The sequence below is a fragment of the Ascaphus truei genome, chromosome 16 (genome assembly GCF_040206685.1).
Source record: "Ascaphus truei isolate aAscTru1 chromosome 16, aAscTru1.hap1, whole genome shotgun sequence".
Taxonomy (NCBI): domain Eukaryota; kingdom Metazoa; phylum Chordata; class Amphibia; order Anura; family Ascaphidae; genus Ascaphus; species Ascaphus truei.
In genome coordinates, this window is record NC_134498.1 from 21316260 (window position 1) to 21341313 (window position 25054).

At 48.8% G+C, this 25054-nt stretch overlaps 1 long non-coding RNA gene across 1 annotated transcript in view; it reads left to right on the forward strand.

The window, feature by feature from the left end:
• The first annotated feature begins 254 nt into the window (after window positions 1-254).
• LOC142467309 (uncharacterized) overlaps window positions 255-25054 on the forward strand; it is a 30800-nt gene continuing 6000 nt past the window's right edge. Inside the window, exons 1-3 of the long non-coding RNA XR_012788359.1 lie at window positions 255-473; window positions 14794-14841; window positions 15593-15698. This is a non-coding gene — a long non-coding RNA (uncharacterized LOC142467309). The remainder of the gene's footprint in view (window positions 474-14793; window positions 14842-15592; window positions 15699-25054) is intronic.

Consider the following 25054-nt stretch of genomic DNA (forward strand, 5'->3'; position numbering starts at 1 on the left):
TCCCCTGTCAGGGCTCAGAGCCCCTTCGGGTACTCACAGGGCAGTCAGCCCCAGGGTGCACAGGGACAGAGTCACAGGACCCAAAGGAGCCAATAGGGCGGCAGCATGTCCCTGCAGGGAGATTGATACATTTCGCGGGCTGACAGTTGGTGACCGGAGCAGCTAAGGAAGGAGGACTAGGCCAGCATCCCCCAGGCCCCAGATAGCCCTGAGTCACCAGTAGCTGAGTGCTATAGGACAGGCCTAGGTAGGGACCCTGCCCCATTAGCTGTTTGATAGTTGGGGACACAGCGGACGCTGCGTTTCCTGCGGAGAGACTTGGGTTCAAGTCTCCGCCATTAAAGAGAGCTGGACTATCTTCAGGGTGGGATCGCCCGACGGATCACCACGTGGGTGGATCCTGGATGTCGTGTGGGAGCTCGTCTGATCCTTTGTGAAGCCATTGCAGGCCCGAGCACTGGAGCGCTCGGCAGGTAACCAGTAACAACAAGTGCACCAACAGAGTACTCACACGGGACTAGTGGCTGCGCAGTCACACACATCCATATCATTTAAAGGGACATATTGTGTGGGGTCACTGGACACGGGGTGGGATCACCCGGTGGGAGGAGGCCCCGAGCAAATAATTATTTATTATTTTGTCCGAATTTGGGCTGGTATTACTCAGTCAAATGTATATCTTAGGGAGCTTCAGACAAACCCGACTATCCCTGTCAGGCTCCAAACCGCGCCCCTGCACTCTTTCTTAAATCTGTCTCAGCGTCTCCCCTCCTGAAACCCCTCTCCTGGCTTCCTGTCACATCCCGCATCTCACACTCAATTCCCCTCCTCACTTTTAAAGCTTTACACTCCTCTGCCCCTCCTCTACATCTCAGCCCTATTTTCTTCCTATGCACCATCCCGACTCTTGCGTTGTACCCCCTTTGTATGTAAAGCCCCTCTCCCGCCTTAACACTTTCTCACTGACTGCCCCACACTCTGGGATGACCTTTAAGAGCCACCTTAAGGCGCACCGGCTTAAAGAAGCATATGAGTAGCCCCGTGGCCTAATACTATACACACGATACATGAAGCTCGGCCCCCCTGCAGACGCACTTACCAGAACGCCCTCCTACTGTCTCTGTACATTCTTCCTAACAATTAGATTGTAAGCTCTTCGGAGCAGGGACTCTTCCGAAATGTAACTTTTTGTCTGAAGCACTTATTCCCATGATCTGTTATTTGTATGTAGCCCCCTGTAAGGCAGAACGGGCTACTTATCCTTCTATAGGGTGACCAGGTGTCCCGGTTTAGCTGGGACAGTCCCGTTTTTTTAACCCCTGTCCCGTTTTTTTTAACCTCTCTGTCCCGGTTTTTTAGTCTCTGCCCGGCTGCCCTGCATGCTGTAAAATGTTCCGGTTTTTGTGGTTGTTCCGCTTTTTGACCATCAGAGCAGGGGGGGCAGCAGAGAGCAGACAATGCATGGAGGAGAGCAGGGGCCGGGACTAAACTGCGGAGCCTAGCAGTGAGACCCGGAAGTGTCAGTGAGAACTTCCGGTGTCTGCTGCCAGGGCTCAATATGGCTACCCCCCACCCATGCAGGTATGGTCCAGAATGGGGGACACAAACACACTCACACAATGGGGGGGGGCGGGGGGAGAGAGACAGAGAGAGGCACAGCATGGGGAGAGGCAGAGAGAGAGAGAGACAGAGAGAGTGGCACAAGCACAGCATGGAGAGAGACAGAGAGAGGCACAGGCACAGGATGGGGAGAGACAGTGTGGGGAGAGAGAAGCACAGCATCGGGAGAGGGGCACAGCATGGGAAAGAGGGGCACAGAGTGGGGGGGGGAGAGAGAGAGACACAAAGAATGGGGGGAGAGAGACAGAGAATGGAGGAGAGACAGAGAAAGGAGGGGAGGAGACAGAGAATAGGGAGAGAGAGACAAAGAATGGGGGAGAGAGAGAGAGACAGAGAATGGAGGGGAGAGAGAGACAAGAATAGGGGGGTGGAGGGAGAGAGACAGAATGGGGGGGGAGAGCATGGAGGGTAGAAAGAGAGAATGGGGGAGGAGAGAGAGAGAATGGGGGACAGAGAGCCGAGAATGGGGGGGGAGAGAGAGACGAGAATGGGGGGGGAGAGAGAGCTGAGAATGGGGGGGAGAGGGGGTGAAGAGAGAGAATGGGGGGGAGAGAGAATGGGGGGAAGAGAGAGAGAGAATGGGGGGGGGAGAGAGAATGGGGGGAGAGAGAGATGGAATGGGGGGAAGGGAGGGGGGACAGAATGGGAAAGAGAGCATGGGGGAGGAGGAGAGAGAGAGAATGGGGGAGGAGAGAGAGAATGGGGGGTTTCACAGAATTGGAGAAGACACAGAGAATGGGGGAGAGAGACAGAATGGAGGGGAGAGAGAGAGACAGAGAATGGGGGAGGGGAGAGAGACAGAGAATGGGGGGGAGAGAGAGAGACAGAGAATGGGGGGAGAGAGAGAGAGACAGACAGAGAATGGGGGGAGAGAGAGAGAGAGACAGACAGAGAATGGGGGGAGAGAGAGAGAGACAGACAGAGAATGGGGGGAGGAGAGAGACAGAGAATTGGGGGGGAGAGAGACAGAAAATGGAGGAGAGACAGAGAATGGGGGAAGAGGAGGGAGGGAGAGAATGGGGAGAGGAGAGGGAGGGAGAGAATGGGGGAGAGGGAGAGAAAGCGAGAGAATGGGGGGGGAGACACAGAGAATGGGGGAAGACACAGAGAATGGAGGGGAGAGATAGACAGACAGAGAATGGGAGGGGGAGAGAGAGACAGAGAATGGGGGGGGGGGGAAAGGCACAGAGAATGGGGGTAGAGAGAGAGACACAGAGAATGGGGGGGAGAGAGACAGAAAATGGGGGGGAGAGAGAGAGGAGACAGAGAATGGAGGGGAGAGGAGAGGAGAGAGAAAGGAGAGGGGGGAGAGAGCGAGAGAATGTGGGGGGAAGAGAGAGAGAGGGGAGGAGGAGAGGGGTGAGAGAGAGGGGAGGAGAGAGAATGGGGGAGAGAGAGAGAATGGGGAGGAGAGAGAGAGCGAATGAGGGGCGGGAGAGAGAGAGAGAGAATGGGGGTAGAGAGAGAGTGGGGCGGAGGGGGGGGCGAGAGACAGGAAGTGTGGAATGAGAATGTAGGGGTGGGGAGAACGAGAATAGAGGAATATGGGGGGAGGGAGAGAGAAAGGGGTGTGTGTGTGAGAGAAGGGGGGACAGAGCGGCGGTAGAGACAAAGGAGAAAGGGCGCAGTTGGTGATATCATTTGTTTTATAAAAATTTTTATAATGTGTCCCGGTTTTTACTTTTGTAAATCTGGTCACCCTATCCTTCTACTACTGGAGTAAGCCCTGGTAAGGGCAGGCGCCAGTAGTGACCATGGGTTTTTCCCCTCACCAAGCCCCGCCTCTGTGATAGAGGCAGGCCCCTGGCTCTGTGCAGGCCTAGACAGAGAGGAGGTCCTGCTGACATCATAGGGGGCGGGGCTGTGTCTATTTAGTGGGCTGTCCTGTGGGTGTGTGGGAGAGAGGTCTGAGTGCAGCTCGGGAAGAATACTATTTAATAAGAATAGATATGACACGGCCTTCTCCTGCCGGCTCCTCTTAGTTTTATTTCCCCTTCTGTTATCCATATTCTGTATGTCCGGCTACAGGAAGGGTCAGGAGACAGGGAGGACAGAGGCAGGAGAAACCCACCTGGCTCCGGCCTTGCTTGTCCCTACTAATACAAACATACAACCCTTCACTCAATAACATAGCCCTAATCCCATGTGACAAGGAGGGGTAGGACAGGCACTGCTATCCTTCCTCTGCCATATAGATGGGATCCCCCCCCCCCCCCCATGCTGTGACTCCTGTATGGGATGATACACTGGGCGAGATGCTGCAGGAGAGGATGAAGCAATCAGAGGTCTCTCCCCCTCCCCTGGGTATCACTGCAGCTTTCTGCCTGTCTGGGAGTCACAGCTCGCAACTATCGTCTGTGGCAAGTCTGTATAGTAAAGATGGAGAGATGACCACGTGTCTGGATAATAGTTATTTTGCCCATTACTGCACTGTATGTGTTTGGTGGGGTGGGGGGGAGCTGTATTCATGTAAATGTAGGCCATGTTTTTGTTTTTTTAAATACAGGATTGGTACAGCAGGCCAGCGGGGACCCACGGGGACAACCCAAGGACCCCCAGACTCCCACAGGACCACCTGAGGACCCACGAAGGACACCTGCGGGGAAGAACTGGTGGCCCCACAGCTGTGGGGGGCCCCCAGGCACCCACAGGGCCACCCGAGGCCCCCCAGACACCCGTGGGAACCACCCGAGGGCCCCTAGACACCTGTGGGAACCACCCGAGGGCCCCTAGACACCTGTGGGAACCACACGAGGGCCCCTAGACACCTGTGGGAACCACCTGAAAGCTCCCCAGACAACCGCCGTGGACGCCATTGGTGCCCACGGACACCCGCGGGGGACCACCTGGAGGCCCACGGAGCCTAGCGGGGACAACCCGAAGTCCCCCAGACACCGGTGGGCACCCCCCAGGATGAACTATGGAACCTGCGGACACCCATCTGGACCACCGGGGACCCCTGCTGGACTGCGGTATTAATCCTGTGTGTAAAAAACATTATGGTTTTATGAATATTGTAATGGTTTATTAGGGACCTAGGAGTGGTTAGTGGGGCTGTTATGTGTATTTTTGTTTATTGTGGGTAGCGGAGGTGGGTGAACGGGGTATTGACCCCAAGGAAGTGTGTTTAGGCCTACCGGGTAGGGGGGGTAGCGGGAGGGATTAACCCCTTCATTACCTTAGCGGTATTATCTGCTAAGGTAAAGAAGAGGTTAAGTCATCCCGCAACCCCCTGGCAAGGCCTAAATACCCACCCAGGGCCAAATACCACCTTCACCCACCCCCGCTACCCGCAATAAGCCTGGCACGGGTATATAACCCCTTCATTGCCTTGGCGGTAATGAAGTTGCCTGTAAATGCATTTTTTATGCATGGGATTCATGCCGGGGCGTCTCTGGTGCTGATATTAATGGATATCAGCTCTGGGACACATGCATTTTATTTTCATCGCAGCTTCACCCCACCTCCTTGCCAACTTTTGTGGCGGGACAATTTGGAGAAGAAACAGCAATTTTAAAGTGGCGATCAGCCGCAATAAGCTGATCAGGGCTTATAGAATTGAGCGTGTTTGAAAAACTGGCGATCAGTGCCGAAAAGTGGCTTATCACCGCGCGTCTGCCGATTTGTAATTTTTATTTATTTATTTCTTTTTTGGCAAAAAACCCTGTAATTTTTGCTCTTATCGCCAGCTTCTCTGGGCTTACATAATCGCTGTAGGCTTTTTTGGCGATAAGCTGGTGATAAGTGGCTTATCGCTGCTTACTGCATGAGGGCCTTAGGGAGGATTTGTTCCTATAAAGCAGGGGTGGGGAACGTCCGGCTCGCGAAAATCATTTGGTCCGGCCCCCGGAAGCAAGCCTGCAAGAATGGTTTAAACAAAAAAAACTCCCCCTCTACTGATTGGCTGCCTGTGCTGTCACTCTGCCAAGATTTGTTTTTTGGCCCACCTCTTCATACATGGAGCAAGTGTAGGGTGCAAGCCGGGCCTCCCCTTCCCTCAGCACTGCCCCCCTCCCTTCTCTCCTCCAGTAATGCCGGGCCTCCCCTTCCCTCAGCACTGCCCCCCTCCCTTCTCTCCTCCAGTAATGCCGGGCCTCCCCTTCCCTCAGCACTGCCCCCCTCCCTTCTCTCCTCCAGTAATGCCGGGCCTCCCCTTCCCTCAGCACTGCCCCCCTCTATTCTCTCCCCCAGTAATGCCGGGCCTCCCCTTCCCTCAGCACTGCCCCCCTCCCTTCTCTCCTCCAGTAATGCCGGGCCTCCCCTTCCCTCAGCACTGCCCCCCTCCCTTCTCTCCTCCAGTAAAGCCGGGCCTCCCCTTCCCTCAGCACTGCCCCCCTCCCTTCTCTCCTCCAGTAATGCCGGGCCTCCCCTTCCCTCAGCACCGCCCCCCTCCCTTCTCTCCCCCAGTAATGCCGGGCCTCCCCTTCCCTCAGCACCGCCCCCCTCCCTTCTCTCCTCCAGTAATGCCGGGCCCTCCCCTTCCCTCAGCACTGCCCCCTCCCTTCTCTCCTCCAGTAATGCCGGGCCCTCCCCTTCCTTCAGCACTGCCCCCCTCCCTTCTCTCCTCCAGTAATGCCGGGCCTCCCCTTCCCTCAGCACTGCCCCCCTCCCTTCTCTCCTCCAGTAATGCCGGGCCCTCCACTTCCCTCAGCACTGCTCCCCTCCCTTCTCTCCTCCAGTAATGCCGGGCCCTCCCCTTCCCTCAGCACTGCCCCCCTCCCTTCTCTCCTCCAGTAATGCCGGGCCCTCCACTTCCCTCAGCACTGCCCCCCTCCCTTCTCTCCTCCAGTAATGCCGGGCCTCCCCTTCCCTCAGCACTGCCCCCCTCCCTTCTCTCATCCAGTAATGCTGGGCCCTCCCCTTCCCTCAGCACTGCCCCCCTCCCTTCTCTCTTCCAGTAATGCCGGGCCTCTCCTTACCCGGGGGGGGAAAGACCTTTTTTTTGAGTGTGTTTGCAGAGGTGGGCTTATTGTGTGTGTGTCACTGTCACTGCGTGTGTGTGTGTGTCACTGTCTGTGTGTGTGTGTCTCACTGTCTCTGTGTGTCTCACTGTCTCTGTGTGTGTGTGTGTCACTGTCACTGTGTGTGTCACTGTGTGTGTGTGTGTCACTATCTGTGTGTGGCAGCAGCCGCCTGAGGTGATGAAGGACCTGAGTATCACCAGGGCGGCTCAGGTAAGCAGCGCTCCGGGGGGGACAGGGTATAAGAGGAGTGGGGCTTGGGGGATAGAAGAACGAGTCTGCGGAGGGAGAAACACCTCACTACCGTCTCTCCTCCTCCCCACACCGGGCTGCAGCTGCGGAGGAGGGCACCTGCTCTGCAGTGCCGCAGTGTAAGAGGAGAGGGAGCTATGCAGGGCCCTGACAGGGGAAGGGCAGGAGGGCCATGGGACACCACCAGGCCTGACGCCTAATCCCAGCGTCATTGGTCTCCTTGACTTCAATACATGTTGTATGATTAACTTTTGCAGACACCACCCCCCCCCCCCCAATGATCTGTGCCCCATAAAATGACTCAGTGTGATCTAAGCTGTCAGACCGTCCCTCATGCATCTCAAATTGCCACTTCTTGCAGCTGATTGTCATTCTTGTTTAGAGAGTGTCTGAAAGTGAGTGAGAGAGTGTGTATGAGTGAGAGGGTCTGAGAGTGTGTGATTTCCCCCCCCCCTGCTCCGATTTGTGTGTGTGAATGTGAGAGAATACAGACACCAACCCACAATCAGTCATACAGTAGTCACCCACCACCCAAGTGTCAGTCAGTCACCCAAGTGTCAATTAGTCAGTCACCCAAGTGTCAGTCAGTCAGTCAGTAAGTCACACAAGTGTCAGTCAGTCACCCAAGTGGCAGTCAGTCACCCAAGTGGCAGTCAGTCAGTCACACAAGTGTCAGTCAGTCAGTCACATAAGTGTCAGTCAGTCAGTCAGTCACACAAGTGCCAGTCAGTCAGTCACACAAGTGTCAGTCAATCAGTCACCCAAGTGTCAGTCAGTCAGTCAGTCACACAAGTGTCAGTCAGTCAGTCACACAAGTGTCAGTCAGTCAGTCACTCGTGTCAGTCAGTCAGTCACCCAAGTGTCAGTCAGTCAGTCACCCAAGTGTCAGTCAGTCAGTCACCCAAGTGTCAGTCAGTCTGTCAGTCACACAAGTGCCAGTCAGTCACACAAGTGTCAGTCAGTCAGTCACACAAGTGTCAGTCAGTCAGACACACAAGTGTCAGTCAGTCAGTCACCCAAACCTGGAAAACCAGTTGCGAGTTGCAACATCATCAATACCAGCTAACATCACACGCCTCACCAAAGAGAAGCAGTTCCAGTTAATTGAATGTTTGACCAAATATAGCAGGCTAATTTTTAAGTTGATCATTTTGTATGGCCCGCGAATGATGTTATAAATATCCAAATGGCCCTTGGCAGAAAAAAGGTTCCCCACCCCTGCTATAAAGTACACCAAGTTTGGCATAGGATTTGGATGTCAGGGTATCAATGTGCAACCCAAATGTTAAATGGGAGTTGAACTATATGCCCAGATATTTCAAACCAGTAACAGGGGCTAGGATGGTATTAGAGTTGGTTTTTATCTGAAGCTCTGTCATTGGAAGCGTTAGCAATTTAGCTCTGGTCCCAAATACCATTGTTACAGTCTTGTCAGTGTTTAAAATCAGTTTGTTTTAGGAAATCCAGTTTCAAGTCTCAAAAATCAGATTGAAGTATGTGTTCAAGGTCAGAGAGGCGAGGGCTGCGTGCATATAGGATAAGATCTAAGGCCTCTCACAATAACCCGTTAGGAATATTAATTCCTCATCTTTCCGACATAAGTATAAAATATAGTCTACCAAGACCCCTAATACAGAGTTACCCACCTTATACGGGATCAGCTGCCAGACGAGTACAGTAAATGTATCTTATTTCTTTTGCCACTGGAGGGCAGCGTGGAGTTACACGGAGTGGCGCCCGTAAGGACGACGTGCCAGTTAGGCGGAAGGAGAAGCGCACACACTTTTATGTGAAACGGATATATTTGGGGAGGGATTTAGTAGTCTGAGTAAGAAAATTAACCATTTAAATATGCACAGATTTAATCCCACTTTTGGAAATTAGGGATGTTGCCTAAAAGTTTGAGAATGCATAAAGTGCCACCCATGGGCTTTAATGAAGCAGCATTTGTGGGCTAAAGGGAACAGCATTCTGTATAAAGGTATTTTGGACTCGATATAAATAATTGATGCCAAAAACTAATATTAAGTAAATTGAGAATGGAAAAATCTTCAACACAAACGTACAGAATGTGATATTCTGAGAGATCTGACAGATGTTATCAAATCCCACAATGAATATATAGAAAATGTCTGTATAGAGCGAGTCAAACAAGAATATGCCAATAAAACGTTTAATTGGGAGATACAGGGGCCACAATTCAGGTCATTTAGCTGAAAGAAGAGAAGCAGGTCAGCCAGTAGAGCAGGTCAGCCGGTCAGCCAGAAGAGCAGGTCAGCCGTTCAGCCAGTAGAGCAGGTCAGCCGGTAGAGCAGGTCAGCCGGTCAGCTCTGAGATCAGCATTACTTATATCCCCTAAACGTTGTCCCCTGCATGTAATGCTGCAGAACAGCCTACACTGCATATACTGTACCTGAGATACTTAACCCTTTCTTTTCGCTCGACTCTAATCTGAATGATTTGCTAATTGGTTTGTAATTAGAGAGATATTTGTAGCAGAATCCCATGTATGTTCTTTTTACCTTTTTAGATACCGTTTTGTGTAATAAAAGATATGAGATCAGAGGGGCTTCCTGTTTGCACTCGTGTTTTGGCAGAAGTGTATATGTGACCCTATAAATCTCCCTCACACCCGGGCTTGGCAGCGTGACACTAGTGCAGCGTCCTGGGGAAGAATCACTGAGCTGTTAGCAATAGATACAACGGATAGAAAAGACACTACACATAGGTTTGATTAAAGAGAGTATTTTATTTAAATAATTAATCTCTTTGCTGGGAGGGGCCTGCAGCACATTGCGGAGCGATATAGTAACACGCAGAGCAATGCACTGCAGGCCCCTCCGGCAGCGAAGGGGTGAAGACCAATGCAGGGTGTATAAAGATCTCACTGATAATTCATGCACAAAGGGCAGTTTGTTGCTGTGATCCAGAGGAAGGCAAAACATAACCCCTGCTGTGCAATGGGGGAAAAAAATTCCTTCCTGACCCCATTAAATGGCGATCGGATGGTCCCTGGATCACTGCGCAGTGAGATCAGATGGAGCAGCACAGATCAGCGTTGTTATACACAGGGGCACACTCAGTATATAGAGATGCGGGTGATGGGGCCCTTGTGCCCCTGTGTATAACTCACCTGCTCCCCCATCCCCCTGCATATCTATCCCATTCGCCCCTTTTCCTCCCGCATACCTCGCAGGGCCGGCCGTCCATTAGGCGGTCTCCTAGCGCGCAGAGGTCCTAGGGGCGCATTAATAATCATTATTATTTTTTCCTCTTATTATTTCTAATTTATTTATCTTTTTTTTTAAATTATTATTCTTTTTTTTATCCAGTATTTTGGCGCCCTTTTATTTTTATTTTGCGTCGCGCTGGGATGCGGTCGCACCCCCTGCAGCCCCGATAGCTACGCCACTGTTTATTTTATTATTTTATTTATCTTATTATTTTTTATACAACTGGGGCACAAATTTTAAGTTTCGCCTCGGGCGCATGAAACCCGTGCTCCGGCCCTGCTCCTTGTTCTCTCTCTCCCTCTCACGCCCAATATCCCTATCTCCCTCTAGTACCTGCCCCTCCCGCAGCCTTCCTGATCTTATCTGCCTCTCCTGCGGTCAAACCAACTTCTCAGGGCCCCTTGAAAACCCCTGTATCTACGCCCTGGCTCCTCTGCTACCTGCTCCTGGCTTCTTCTCCGCCTAAAAAAAGGGAAGCAGCAGATCTGTCCGCACCTCTCGTATTCTCCTACCTGCTCCCGGGGTCTTCTCCGCCTAAAAAAGGTGAAGCAGCAGATCCGGCCACACCTGTCATATGCTCCTTGGTCATCGTACACCACGTCTGCGTCATCGGCCGCCTTGTAGCCCACCTCATTGTTCCACTTGACGCCCGCTTTGTCGTATGCCTCGTCGTCCGCCTCGTAGCCCGCCTCGTCGTCTGGTGGCACAAAGGGCACCACCTTCGTGCGTGTCCTGATCTGCAGGAGACATGAAGTGTTTGTAACCAGGGACAGTGATACTCTGTATCGCAAGAGCTCCTGTGCCACTTATACCCCATCCCCAATACCATGTTATACCGCCCTCCACAGGGCAAATACCCGTTATACCCACCTCCCCAGGCCCAGTACCCAGTTATACAACCCTCCCAAGGCCCAGTACCCTGTTATACGCCCCTCCCCAGGCCCAGTACTCGTTATACCCACCTCACCAGGCCCAGTACCCGTTATACCCACCTCACCAGGCCCAGTACCCATTATATACCCCTCCCCAGAAGGTCATGTTTCTATTTATCAAAAATACATTGAGTTACCTCTGGTTTTCAGGCATGTCCTGGGGGAGTTATCACAGAGACACAGAAACGTCGCTGAGTTTGGTGAGTAACTCCCTTAACCTCTCAGCAGTTGAATTCCCCATTAGGCGCTTAGCACGTTAAAAACAAGCGTTGCTATTTCTCTGCATGAAGTTGCAGGTAATTGGAAGAGTTACACAGTGACGGCTATTTCATCACTCACCTTCTTCCCCCGAAACGGTCTTTTCTGTCTTATTTCCGGCTTCACATCGGATATCCATATCCATTCTTGGCCTCTGATCTGTATGCAGGACAATGCTTTAAGACAGGGTTGCACAACCTTTTCCCCCTGCTCCCCCCTCCACCTTCCCCACCTTGTCTCCGACGTTCTGATGTAACGACGTCATGTGATATCACGTTGCTATGGCAATGCCACATCATGTGACGCCACGTTGCTGTCGCCAGAAGCCGCCGGAGACAAGGAAAGGGAACTTACAGAGGCCTTGCGCGCGATCTAATTTAAATGCTGTGGGGAAGAGCGAGGGGCCTCTGTAAGCGCCGAGCCCCTCCTCCCAAGAAAATGTCGTGCCCCTCGATTTGCGCACCCCTGCTTTAAGAGATATTCTGGGACCCTCCAACTCCTCCATCGGACCCTTCCTCATATTGACTGACCTTGCAGTGCTCTGCACTGACTTGCACTGACCTGCTATGGTGCCTCTCAAAATACCATGCTAACTCATTCTGAACATACATGTGTCCTTTCTACATGTTACTCAGCTTGTATGGGCCACAGACAGCTTTCCCGGGGTCCAGGACTAGTTTCCACCGGAGACACTCACACATGGGTCGGCGACTTTGCGAGAACCCACCCCCCCAACCTGTTTTCTCTTGCACTGCCATAGACAACAACATTTCGGCCTGCTGGTCTTTCTCAGGTAAAGTGGCTAAACCCACTAAATCCAGCAAAGAAAGGCCAGCAGCCGAAACATTGTAGTCTGTGGCACAATAAATTATCTTTTTTTATTCAAATCCGTGTGCCCTTTCCCATCAATCATATTGTATCCATTGGACGAAATGCCGGTCTTCCCTGAGACTAAGGGGCACCGGTAAAAGTATCACTACTTATTGTTTTTTTTTGGTGTGCAGCAAATCCCCATCATTTTTGCGTTCTCTTGCTCTGCCCCAATCTGACACACCACCTTGCTCTCTCACCCCCCTCTTAGACTCCCCCGTCACTCTTTCCTTCCTCAAAGGTTGTCCTTTAATCAGATCTTACCCAAATTGTCTCCATCTCCCTTGAAAATGTTCTGTCTTTAAGCTGTGCGGCTCCTCTTGATTCGAACTTTCTTAGCTGACGCCTTTAGGTTTCGGCTCCGAGGGTCTAAAAAATAATCGACTCCGAAAAGATGTGAAATATGCGCACGGGTCCTAATGGGGCACTGAGGGGGAGACTTAAATACTAGTAAATATAATCTACTGTGCTAACAAATATAATCTATTAACTAACAAATATAACTTATTAAACTAAGAAATATAATTTATTAAACTAACAAATATAACTTATTAAACTAAGAAATATAACTTATTAAACTAACAAATATAATTTATTAAACTAACAAATATAACTTATTAAACTAAGAAATATAATTTATTAAACTAAGAAATATAACTTATTAAACTAAGAAATATAACTTATTAAACGTAGAAATATAATCTATTAAACTAAATAAATATCTATTCAACTAAATAAATATCTATTCAACTAAATAAATATAATCTATTTAAAAACAATACAATAAAAAGCTGGAGAAATGATACGTCAACCAAGCCACAGATGTGATGCCAATGAGCGTTGAACTCCTTGCAGATCCACCGTCAGCTGGTTGTGGCAGAAAGTGGTGACATACAGTAGAACAGAGTGGTTGAGCTGTAACCACGGCAGTCAGGTCAGAAATCAACACAATATTTTTTGAAATTTAGAATGAGAATGTTCAGTATGTCACATTCTGGGCTCAGACTCTGAGCCCTGTCACATGTTAGCAGCTTGTGATAATAGAAAGTATCCATATACTGGGATGTGATAAGAAACATGAAGGTCATTTTATATTGGGTCCCATAACCTGCTTTATATGAAGTATCATTTTACACTAATTAGTAGAGATGTTACATTTTGAAAAATAGCACTTCTGGCGACATTGTTCATTTTCTCTACAAATGATAAATGAAAAAGTTGGATAAAACGTTATATGTGTGTGTGCGCGCGCAATATATATATATATAGAGGTATCAGTACCGTGTTAGCCGAGCTTCAATAATCAAAAAATAAATAGATGATACCGTTCTGTGGCTAACGAAATGCTTTTATTTGTGCGAGCTTTCGAGATACACTGATCTCTTCTTCCGGCGATGTTACAATGAATGAAGCAAGCAAAAGATATACTTAAAAACAGTGTCTCTTGGAATGTTATCTGTGCTGGTCCTTCCCCCGGTGTGGATGTGTTTTATGCCTAGAGGTGTCAAAAGGTTCCTGAAAGCAAGTGATGAAAGAGTGTGTATGTGTATCAGTGTGAATGAAAATGAATGGAGAGCCCACAGTATATACAGTGCTTTACAAAAGGTGTGTGTGGAGTGGGAGTGGATATAAATGGTGTGGGTGGGTGTGGAAATGTGAGAGTTTGTAGCACAACTAAAAGTGTGTGTGGATACTTTGTGGTCCTTTTTTGTGTATAGGGATGGAAAAACAGTATTTGTATGTGTAAGAGACAGCTGCGTGTGCATACATATAGCACAGTATGTTAAATTACGCCGCGGGGTCATGTGACGTCACCCTCGTCAAATGCCGCTGCAGGTCACGTGACGCCGCATCAAGGTAAGGGGGGGGGTGCGAGCACCAGCAGAGGGAAGGCAGGGGGGCGAGCTGCAAAAGTTTATGCTCCCCTGGTATAACCAATAAATAATATAGCTGATATAGCAATTTGGTTGTGGCTAGAGAGAGATTATAATGGCAGTGAGAATTAGTGGTCAGAATTAATAACAGTGCAACTACTAAAAAGTAGCTGTAATAAAATAATAATAAACACTATGCCTAAACACAATAAAAGTCCAGAAACCTAGCTCTAATAGCTATGTTATAACTCAATCATAAAAGGATCCAATTCGGGCGTCCTCTGGAGCCCTGGCAGCTCTCTTCAGGGAAACAACCACCTCCTCGATAGATACCTAAACAAAAAAAAGAAGAGAAAGCGCCCGCTCCATGTGTAAATTCGGTTTAACAATTTCATTTCCTGGACAAGATAAAAATAGCAAACTCACAAACATCCGTTTGGTAAAAGCATTGTGTGAGACAGGCTCGGGCTCCGTGGTAATCCGGTGGTCAATCCGCAGCTCCAGACTTTGGACGATGACCGGGAAACTCAATAGGCTGCGCCCCTCGCAGTGTGGTCCTCCAGCAATCTGTGGTATGTTGTGGTTCCACTGTAAATCCGGCGTCTCGTCTTGGTCGCGTACCAACTTCCCTTCCGGCGTCAGGACGTACAGTATAGTGTGGCAATAGCAACGAGAAGAAAGTACTGAGGTGGGGTTGGATCCCCCTCGGTTATTTCTTGTTTTATTAATAAATAATTTACTATATTTTAATCTCTGATGCGCATTGTGTGCATTTTTCTTCTTGTCTGCACAGTGCTTCAGATGCTGCATCTGAACAAATGCCGGTGGATCGGGATGTGAGGTAGGGAAGTGATGTCCGCGCCGGAACGTCATTGCCACGCCTCCAAATATTTATTGCCACGCCCCTAATCGCACCCGCTGCATACCCTGCAAAGCCATAAAAAAGCTCAGGCTTCAGCAAGTGTATTGCAGCATGTGTGCCTTCCCTCCGTCTGAAATACTATAGACGCAGCCTTATCGACGCTTACTAAATAGGCCCGTGTCTCTCTCTCTCTCTCTGTGTCTCTGTCTCTCTCTGTGTGTCTCTGTCTCTCTCTGTGTGTCTCTGTCTCTCTCTGTGTGTCTCTGTCTCTCTGTGTGTCTCTCTGTGTCTCTGTCTCTCTCTCTGTGTCTCTGTCTCTCTCTGTGTGTCTCTGTTTCTCTCTGTGTGTCTCTGTATCTCTGTCTCTCTCTGTGTCTCTGTGTGTGTCTCTGTGTCTCTCAAATCAAATCAGCTTGATTGGCATGTCAAAAGAACATTTCAGGATTGCCAAAGCGTTAGTAATAGGGGGTGTGGGACAATGATTACACGAATACTAGGGGGTACGGTATAATGGTTATACAGTACATTACTTTTGTCTCTCTCTCTCTCTCTCTGTGTCTGTCTCTCTCTGTGTCTGTCTCTCTCTGTGTCTCTCTCTCATTCTCTGTCTCTCTCTCATTCTCTGTCTCTCTCTCATTCTCTGTCTCTCTCTCATTCTCTGTCTCTCTCTCTCATCCCTGTATGATAGGTATGTTCCAACTCTATTTTTTGCTCTTCTTTTCCGTTTGAGAGGAGGGAGTCCCTCACCTCTTCAGCCACACACCAGGAACGCTGGATTGCTTACAGACGTTCGGAGAGGCGGATACAGTCGTGGATTGCAGGCACTGATTTATCTGGTAAGTACCGCAAACATGCTTGAACAAGGGCCGTAGACATTTTATTTGATGGTTTAGATTATCATTGTCTGTGGTTGTTAGTTATTGGTATTAGAGTTTTTTGATGTTGTTACGAATCAAATACATTTTGAAGTAGTAATCCCCTCCGAACTGGGCATTCCTGGCAAATAATGCCCTGGCTGTAAGATTTGAAGGGCCCAAGCAAAGCCCCCACCTCTATACACACTAACACTGCAGGGGCATCAGAGTGTCTTGTTGTCAGGGCAACAGGGGGTGTCACGTGATGTAATTTGTTTAATAAATTATTTTTTAAGGTGTCCTGGTTTTTCATTTTCGAAATCTGGTCACCCTATTCATCAAGCAGAAAAAGTGAAGAAACAATTGTAGTTTTGCTAATGGACGTCATTTTGGCATATCATTAGCTTTGAGGATACCCATTAATATGAAGAAAAATAACATCGATTCCCAATGTAGCCCCCCTTCCCTGGGCCAATCGCAGATCGGGCCCCCCTCCTCTGTACTAGGGTCTGGCTACGTGTCTGAGTGTGGTACATACCTGCTGGCAACAGGGGGCCCTGAGTCTCCCCCGATGGTATGGGGGATGACAGGATCAGGTTTCTGGGGTGAATGCCTCCGTCTCATCAGAGCAGGATGAAATTTCTCTTCAGAAGGACTTGGAGAGACTGGAAACGTGGGCAGGTAAATGGCAAATGAGGTTTAATACAGATAAATGTAAGGTTATGCATTTGGGATGCAAGAATAAAAAGGCGACTTACAAATTAAATGGAGATATATTGGGGGAATCCTTGATGGAGAAGGATTTAGGAGTGCTTGTAGACAGCAGGCTTAGCAATAGTGCCCAATGTCATGCAGTAGCTGCAAAGGCAAACAAGATCTTATCTTGCATCAAACGGGCAATGGATGGAAATGAAGTAGAGATAATTATGCCCCTTTACAAAGCATTAGTAAGACCACACCTTGAATATGGAGTACAATTTTGGGCACCAATCCTAAGAAAAGACATTATGGAACTAGAGAGAGTGCAGAGAAGAGCCACCAAATTAATAAAGGGGATGGACATTCTAACTTATGAGGAGAGGCTAGCTATATTGGATTTATTTACATTAGAAAAGAGGCGTCTAAGAGGGGATATGATAACTATATACAAATATATTCAGGGACAATACAAGGAGCTTTCAAAAGAACTATTCGTCCCACGGGCAGTACAAAGGACTCGGGGCCATCCCTTAAGGTTGGAGGAAAGGAAATTTCACCAGCAACAAAGGAAAGGGTTCTTTACAGTAAGGGCAGTTAAAATGTGGAATTCATTACCCATGGAGACTGTGATGGCAGATACAATAGATTTGTTCATAAAAAGGTTGGACATCTTTTTAGATGGGAAAGGTATACAGGGATATACCAAATAAGTATATATGGGAAGGATGTTGATCCAGGGATTAATCCGATTGCCAATTCTTGGAGTCAGGAAGGAATTAATTTTTCCCCTTAATGGGGTTTTTTGTTTGCCTTCCTCTGGATCAATAAGTAAGTATAGATATAGAATAAAGTATCTGTTGTCTGAATTTAGCATAGGTTGAACTTGATGGACGTACGTCTTTTTTCAACCTCATCTACTTTGTAACTATGTAACTATGTATGTAATGGTGCAGCGCCTCCATCTCTGAGCCCCAGGAATACGGGTGGAATCCTTCCAGAGAGTCCCCCCCCCCCCCCTCGGGGATGAGAGATTCCAGTCTCACACTGTATATCTTTAAAAGCAGCCGCAGCTCTTTATTCACAGCAGCAGAATAGCAGCAACAAGACTGTCAATCAGGTACAGGGTGTCTTCCTCCACACAGGACTGCTCTCCCTCAGGATGGTCTCTGTGTCCCTGCCACCACCCCAGGTCAAGGGCACCCAGGGTGGGGCTAGCTCTTCCCTCGCCCCCTAAACAGGGTGAGAGGAATTGGTCCACCTCCCTAACTAAGGTTGCATCAGCTCTACTCAGAGGCTGATGGCTCCCCTTCTCCAACGGCCAATTGATATAGGCTCTCTCTGTCACCCTGGGCCAGCCAGGTGACAGACTCAGCAGACTCTAACTCTGGACTGAACTCTTAACTCTGACACACACTTCTACTAAATAGGAAGTGCACTGCTCTTTATGATATTGGCAGGCACTGCCCCTGTGTCTCTGCCTACCACACAGGGTCAGGTACCAATTTCAGGAATGTCCCGTTATTAGCGTAAACACAACAGAGTTCCATGGATCTAGCATTAAGACTGTAAGCTCTCCAGGCCAGGGATTTCCTTTCCTATTGTCTGATTTTGTTTGTTGCACTTATTGTACTATAATTCTCTGTACTGTATTGCCTCTCTTATAAAGCGCTATATAAATAAATATTTACATACATAATATATCTTAATGCATCTTAAGACACCTTAGAGTTCCCTCTATAAGACACTTTATGGTCCACTCAAGTGAATAGTCTGTAAGTAGGGTGACCATTCGTCCCGGTTTTGCCGGGACAGTCCCGTTTTTTTCTGCCCTGTCCCGATTTTAGCTCCGTCCCGGTTATGTCCCGGTTTTTGTCCCTGGTCCCGGTATTGCGGGGCAGCGGCGGTGAGGAGAATGCGGCGGCCGTTATGTATTTTCTATGTGTGTGTGTGAATGCTGCTGGGGAGACTGAATGAAGGAGAATGCCGGGGGCGGGACTTAGAATGCCGGCCGGCCCGCATGGGATTGGATGAATGATGATGCCGGGGGCGGGACTTAGAATGCCGGTCGGCCCGCAGGGGATTGGTTGCAGGCAGGTCAGAGGAAGCCGGGGGCGGGACTTCAGCTTTGTGCAGAGCACACGTGTCTTCCCGCTCCCGGCTCCTCTATTCGCGGTGAGTGTCCCCTTTCTGTCCCGGGTCCCAGCCAGGGGGGGTAATAGGAGGTGGTAGCGGGGGTGCGCCTACCTTTGTACCACCTTGTACCTTTGCCCCCCCGGCACTCCCACCATTGCCCCCCCGGCGCTCCCACCATTGCCCAATCGGCGCTCCCACCTTTGCCCCCCGGCGCTCCCACATTTGCCCCCCGGCGCTCCCACCTTTGCCCCATCGGCACTCCCACCTTTGCCCCCCGGCGCTCCCACCTTTGCCCCCCTAGTGGGTGTGTGTGTGAATCAGTGGGTGTGTGTGTGTGTGTGTGTGTGTGTGTGTGTGTGTGTGTGTGTGTGTGTGTGTGTGTGTGTGTGTGTGTGTGTGTGTGTGTGTGTGTGTGAGTGTGTGAATCAGTGTGTGTGTGTGTGTGTGTGTATATTAGTGGGTGTGTGTGTGTATCAGTGGGTGTGTGTGTGGGTGTGTGTGTGTGTGTGTGTATCAGTGGGTGTGTGTGTGTATCAGTGTGTCTGTATCTGTGTGTGTGTGTATCAGTGTGTGTGTATGTGTATCAGTGTGTGTGTGTGTGTGTGTATGTGTATCAGTGTGTGTGTGTGTGTATGTGTATCAGTGTGTGTGTGTGTGTGTGTGTGTGTGTGTGTGTGTGTGTATTTGTGTGTGTGTGTATTTGTGTGTGTGTGGATTTGTGTGTGTGTGTGTATGTGTATCTCTGTCTGTTTGTGTATCTGTGTGTGTGTGTGTATCTCTGTCTGTTTGTGTATCTGTGTGTGTGTATCTGTGTGCGTGTGTATCTGTGTGTGTGTGTGTGTGCGTGTATCAGTGGGTGTGTGGGTGTGTGTGTGTCAGTGTGTGTGTATCAGTGTGTGTGTGTGTGCGTGTGTGTATCAGTGTGTGTGTGTGTGTGTGTATCAGTGTGTGTGTGTGTGTGTGTGTGTGTGTGTTTCAGTGTGTGTGTGTTTCAGTGTGTGTGTGTGTGTTTCAGTGTGTGTGTGTGTGTGTGTGTGTATCAGTGTGTGTGTGTGTGTGTGTGTGTGTGTGTGTGTGTGTGTGTGTGTGTGTGTGTGTGTGTGTGTGTGTGTGTGTGTGTGTGTGTGTGTTAATCGGTGTGTGTGTGAGAATCGGTGTGTGTGTGTGTGTGTGAGAATCGGTGTGTGTGTGTGTGTGTGTGTGTGTATTAGTGGGTGGGTGTGTGTGTGTGTATCAGTGTGTGTGTATCAGTGTGTGTGTATCAGTGTGTGTGTGTGTGTGTGTGTGTGTGTGTGTGTGTGTGTGTGTGTGTGTGTGTGTGTGTGTGTGTGTGTGTGTGTGTGTGTGGGTGTGTATCAGTGGGTGGGTGTGTATCAGTGTGGCTGTATCTGTGTGTGTGTGTGTGTGTGTGTGTGTGTGTGTGTGTGTGTGTGTGTGTGTGTGTGTGTATCAGTGTGGCTTTTTTGGCGATAAGCTGGTGATAAGTGGCTTATCGCTGCTTACTGCATGAGGGCCTTAGGGAGGATTTGTTCCTTTAAAGTACACCTAGTTTGGCATAGGATTTGGATGTCAGGGTATCAATGTGCAACCCAAATGTTAAATGGGAGTTGAATGCCCAGATATTTCAAACAAGTAACAGGGGCTAGGATGGTTTTAGAGCTGGTTTTTATCTGAAGCTGTCATTGGCAGCTTTAGCAATTTAGCTCTGGTCCCAAATACCATTGTTACAGTCTTGTCAGTGTTTAAAATCAGTTTGTTTTGGGAAATCCAGTTTCAAGTCTCAAAAAATCAGATTGAAGTATGTGTTCAAGGTCAGAGAGGCGAGGGCTGCGTGCATATAGGATAAGATCTAAGGCCTCTCACAATAACCCGTTAGGAATATTAATTCCTCATCTATCCGACATAAGTATAAAATATAGTCTACCAAGACCCCTAATACAGAGTTACCCACCTTATACGGGATCAGCTGCCAGACGAGTACAGTAAATGTATCTTATTTCTTTTGCCACTGGAGGGCAGCGTGGAGTTACACGGAGTGGCGCCCGTAAGGACGACGTGCCAGTTAGGCGTAAGGAGAAGCGCACACACTTTTATGTGAAACGGATATATTTGGGGAGGGATTTAGTAGTCTGAGTAAGAAAATTAACCATTTAAATATGCACAGATTTAATCCTACTTTTGGAAATTAGGGATGTTGCCTAAAAGTTTGAGAATGCATAGAGTGCCACCCATGGGCTTTAATGAAGCAGCATTTGTGGGCTAAAGGGAACAGCATTCTGTATAAAGGTATTTTGGACTCGATATAAATAATTGATGCCAAAAACTAATATTAAGTAAATTGAGAATGGAAAAATCTTCAACACAAACGTACAGAATGTGATATTCTGAGAGATCTGACAGATGTTATCAAATCCCACAATGAATATATAGAAAATGTCTGTATAGAACGAGTCAAACAAGAATACGCCAATAAAACGTTTAAAGCTGCAGTTCAGTCTTTTTTTTAAATTTTATTTATTTTTTTACTTCAATAGTTTCATGTGGGCAATCTCTAATTACCTAAAGAACTGTATAGCTGCAGGTCAATTCGTTCTCCATGTATTGATATTTGAAATTTGGTGACATAATTAGTGAAGGGATCTGTTTTTCTTCTGTCACTCAGTGGAAGCTCATGAATATTCATGAGCACTCCTGCACTGACATGTGCTAGAGGGAGGGCAGGGCTGACAAAGGGGTGTGCCAGGGCTTGTGACAGGACATGAAGGGGCAGTGCCTTAGCAAATGGCTGTTAAAATAGAATACAAGAAAATTGGTCTTTCAAAGTTGTTTTTTTAAAAACAGAAAATGCTAAAAGTATTTTTTCTTAATACAGAACTGATTTATTAAAAAAAAACACACATGCAGGATATTGACTGAACTGCAGCTTTAATTGGGAGATACAGGGGCCACAATTCAGGTCATTTAGCTGAAAGAAGGGAAGCCAGTCAGCCGGTAGAGCAGGTCAGCCGGTAAGCCAGTAGAGCAGGTCAGCAGGTCAGCCAGTAGAGCAGGTCAGCCGGTCGAGCAGATCAGCCGGTCAGCCAGTAGAGCAGGTCAGCTGGTCAGCCAGTAGAGCAGGTCAGCCGGTAGAGCAGGTCAGCCGGTCAGCCAGTAGAGCAGGTCAGCCGGTCAGCTCTGAGATCAGCATTACTTATATCTCCTAACCTTTGCCCCCTGCATGTAATGCTGCAGGACAGCCTACACTGCATATACTGTACATGAGATACTTAACCCTTTCTTTTCGCTCGACTCTAATCTGAATGATTTGCAAATTGGTTTGTAATTAAAGAGATATTTGTAGCAGAATCCCATGTATGTTATTTTTACCTTTTTAGATACCGTTTTGTGTAATAAAAGATATGACAGATCTTGCACTTGTGTTTTGGCAGAAGTGTATATGTGACCCTATAAACCTTCTTCACACCCGGGCTTGGCAGCGTGACACTAGTGCAGCATCCTGGGTAAGAATCACTGAGCTGTTAGCAATAGATACAACGGATAGAAAAGACACTACACATAGGTTTGATTAAAGAGAGTATTTTATTTAAATAATTAATCTCTTTGCTGGGAGGGGCCTGCAGCATATTGCAGAGCGATATAGTAACACGCAGAGCAATGCACTGCAGGCCCCTCCGGCAGCGAATGGGTGAAGACCAATGCAGGGTGTATAAAGATCTCACTGATAATTCATACACAAAGGGCAGTTTGTTGCTGTGATCCAGAGGAAGGCGAAACATAACCCCTGCTGTGCAATGGGGGAAAAAAATTCCTTCCTGACCCCATTAAATGGCGATCGGAGGGTCCCTGGATCACTGCGCAGTGAGATCAGATGGAGCAGCACAGATCAGCGTTGTTATACACAGGGGCACACTCGGTATATAGAGATGCGGGTGATGGGGCCCTTGTGCCCCTGTGTATAACTCACCTGCTCCCCCATCCCCCTGCATATCTATCCCATTCACCCCTTTTCCTCCCGCATACCTCGCAGGGCCAGCCGTCCATTAGGCGGTCGCCTAGCGCGCAGAGGTCCTAGGGGCGCATTAATAATCATTATTATTTTTTCCTCTTATTATTTCTAATTTATTTATCTTTTTTTTTTGAAAATTATTTTTATTTTTTTTATCCAGTATTTTGGCGCCCTTTTATTTTTATTTTGCGTCGCGCTGGGGTGCGGTCGCACCCCCTGCAGCCCCGATAGCTACGCCACTGTTTATTTTATTATTTTATTTATCTTATTATTTTTTATACAACTGGGGCACAAATGTTAAGTTTCGCCTCGGGCGCATGAAACCGTGCTCCGGCCCTGCTCCTTGTTCTCTCTCACCCTCTCACGCATAATATCCCTATCTCCCTCTAGTACCTGCCCCTCCCGCAGCCTTCCTGATCTTATCTGCGGTCCTGCGGTCAAACCAACTTCTCAGGGCCCCTAGAAAACCCCTGTATCTACGCCCTGGCTCCTCTGCTACCTGCTCCGGGGGTCTTCTCCTCCGCCTAAAAAAGGTGAAGCAGCAGATCCGTCCACACCTCTCGTATTCTCCTTCGCCATGGCCCACGTCGTCGCCAGACTTGACATCCGCTTCGTCGTCTGCCTCATCGGCCGCCTTGTAGCCCACCTCTTCGCACCACTTGACGCCCGCTTTGTCGTATGCCTCATCGTCCGCCTCGTAGCCCGCCTCGTCTTCTGGTGGCACGAAGGGCTCCACCTTCGTGCGTGTCCTGACCTGCAGGAGACATGAAGTGTTTGTAACCAGGAACAGTGATACTCTGTATCGCAAGAGCTCCTGTGCCACCTATACCCCCTCCCCAATACCACGTTATACCGCCCTCCACGGGGCAAATACCCGTTATACCCACCTCCCCAGGCCCAGTACCCAGTTATACACCCCTCCCCGGCCCAATACCCTGTTATACACCCCTCCCCAGGCCCAGTACCCTGTTATACACCCCTCCCCAGGCCCAGTACCCTGTTATACACCCCTCCCCAGGCCCAGTACCCTGTTATATACCCCTCCCCAGGCCCAGTACCCTGTTATACGCCCCTCCCCAGGCCCAGTACCCGTTATACCCACTTCACCAGGCCCAGTACCCGTTATACCCACCTCACCAGGCCCAGTACCCATTATATACCCATCCCCAGAACTCCGTTATACGTCCCTCCCCAGGATCCTTTACACACACACTCCCCAGACGCAGGACCCCCTACGGTGGAGGTGTAATGTCACATGGGTAGTGGAAGGTTTCCCAGAGAAGGTGTCCATGTTCCACAGCTGTTTCATCACCTTGGGTGAGAAGTCTCCCTACTCTCTGGAAAAACAGAAATAAACTGTGCGCTACTATCTATCTCCTTATTATAATTGAATACAATGCAGTGACTAAACCATATATAAATAAAGTAAACCACAATACCACAGTGAATAAGTGATTAGATAATTAAATTATAACATAACCGTGTGGTTGATATGGGCGTCTGCTGCTATAAACATTAGGGGTGGCTCAGCACCCCACACACTCTAAGAAATGGAAACAAAAAGAAAACAGCGCACAACGCCAAATAGTGAAGTAAGTAATAGAATGTAATACAATATTAAAGGGGTAATAAATCTGCGTACATCAGATAGAAATAACATGTGCATTTAGTGCATATCACACTGGTTACCACTCTGTAGCTGTAAAACAGGACGGTCTGGCACTCAGCTGTCTCTGCAGGAGCCTCTATGATGGTTCTGGGGCATGGGATCCTTCATGCACTCCTCACACAGCAGGACGCTGCTCACAAGGGGATTCCTTTCAAGCAGCCTGGTAATACTGCAGATTCAGACACTTAGTGGGACCGCTCCTCAACCGGTGATATACTGCCTCCAGGGGAATTCCCCTACAGTCCCCCGTCTCTCCTGTGTAGATTCGCTGCTTTTCCCAGCTGCTATGATCTTAGGGCAGTCCAGAGCTGTTGGAATTGCTCTGCAAACACTTCCGCAACTGCAGGGGCTTACACAGCGTGCCACGATGCCGCTCCGTCACGTGGTGTAGCGGAGTGACGTCACAGTTCTCGTGGCAATGGAGGAATCAATAGGGAGGAAGAAGGAGAGTCCCTTACAGTCTCTTACCGGCGCAGAAATCGCTCAGTTAGCACGGTGGCAGCCAATATAAGCTGATGGTGATACAGATCCAAAGGATGAATATAGGCAAAATTATGGCATGAATACATGCTTACTTCACTATTTGGCGTTGTGCGCTGTTTTCTTTTTGTTTCCCTCCCTACTCTCTGCCTTTCCTTTCCCTCTCCTGTCAGTCTCTCTCTCCCCCTTTAATCATATCTCTTTTATTTATCTCTGTCCCTCCTTATTTTTGTTTCTATGTATTTCTCTCCCCCCCCCCCCATGTAAGGCCTGGGACATAGAGGGTTCAGCCACGCTGAGCCGTGCTCCTGCTCTGCCTCGCCTGCTGAAAATTGTGTTTTTTTCTGTCCT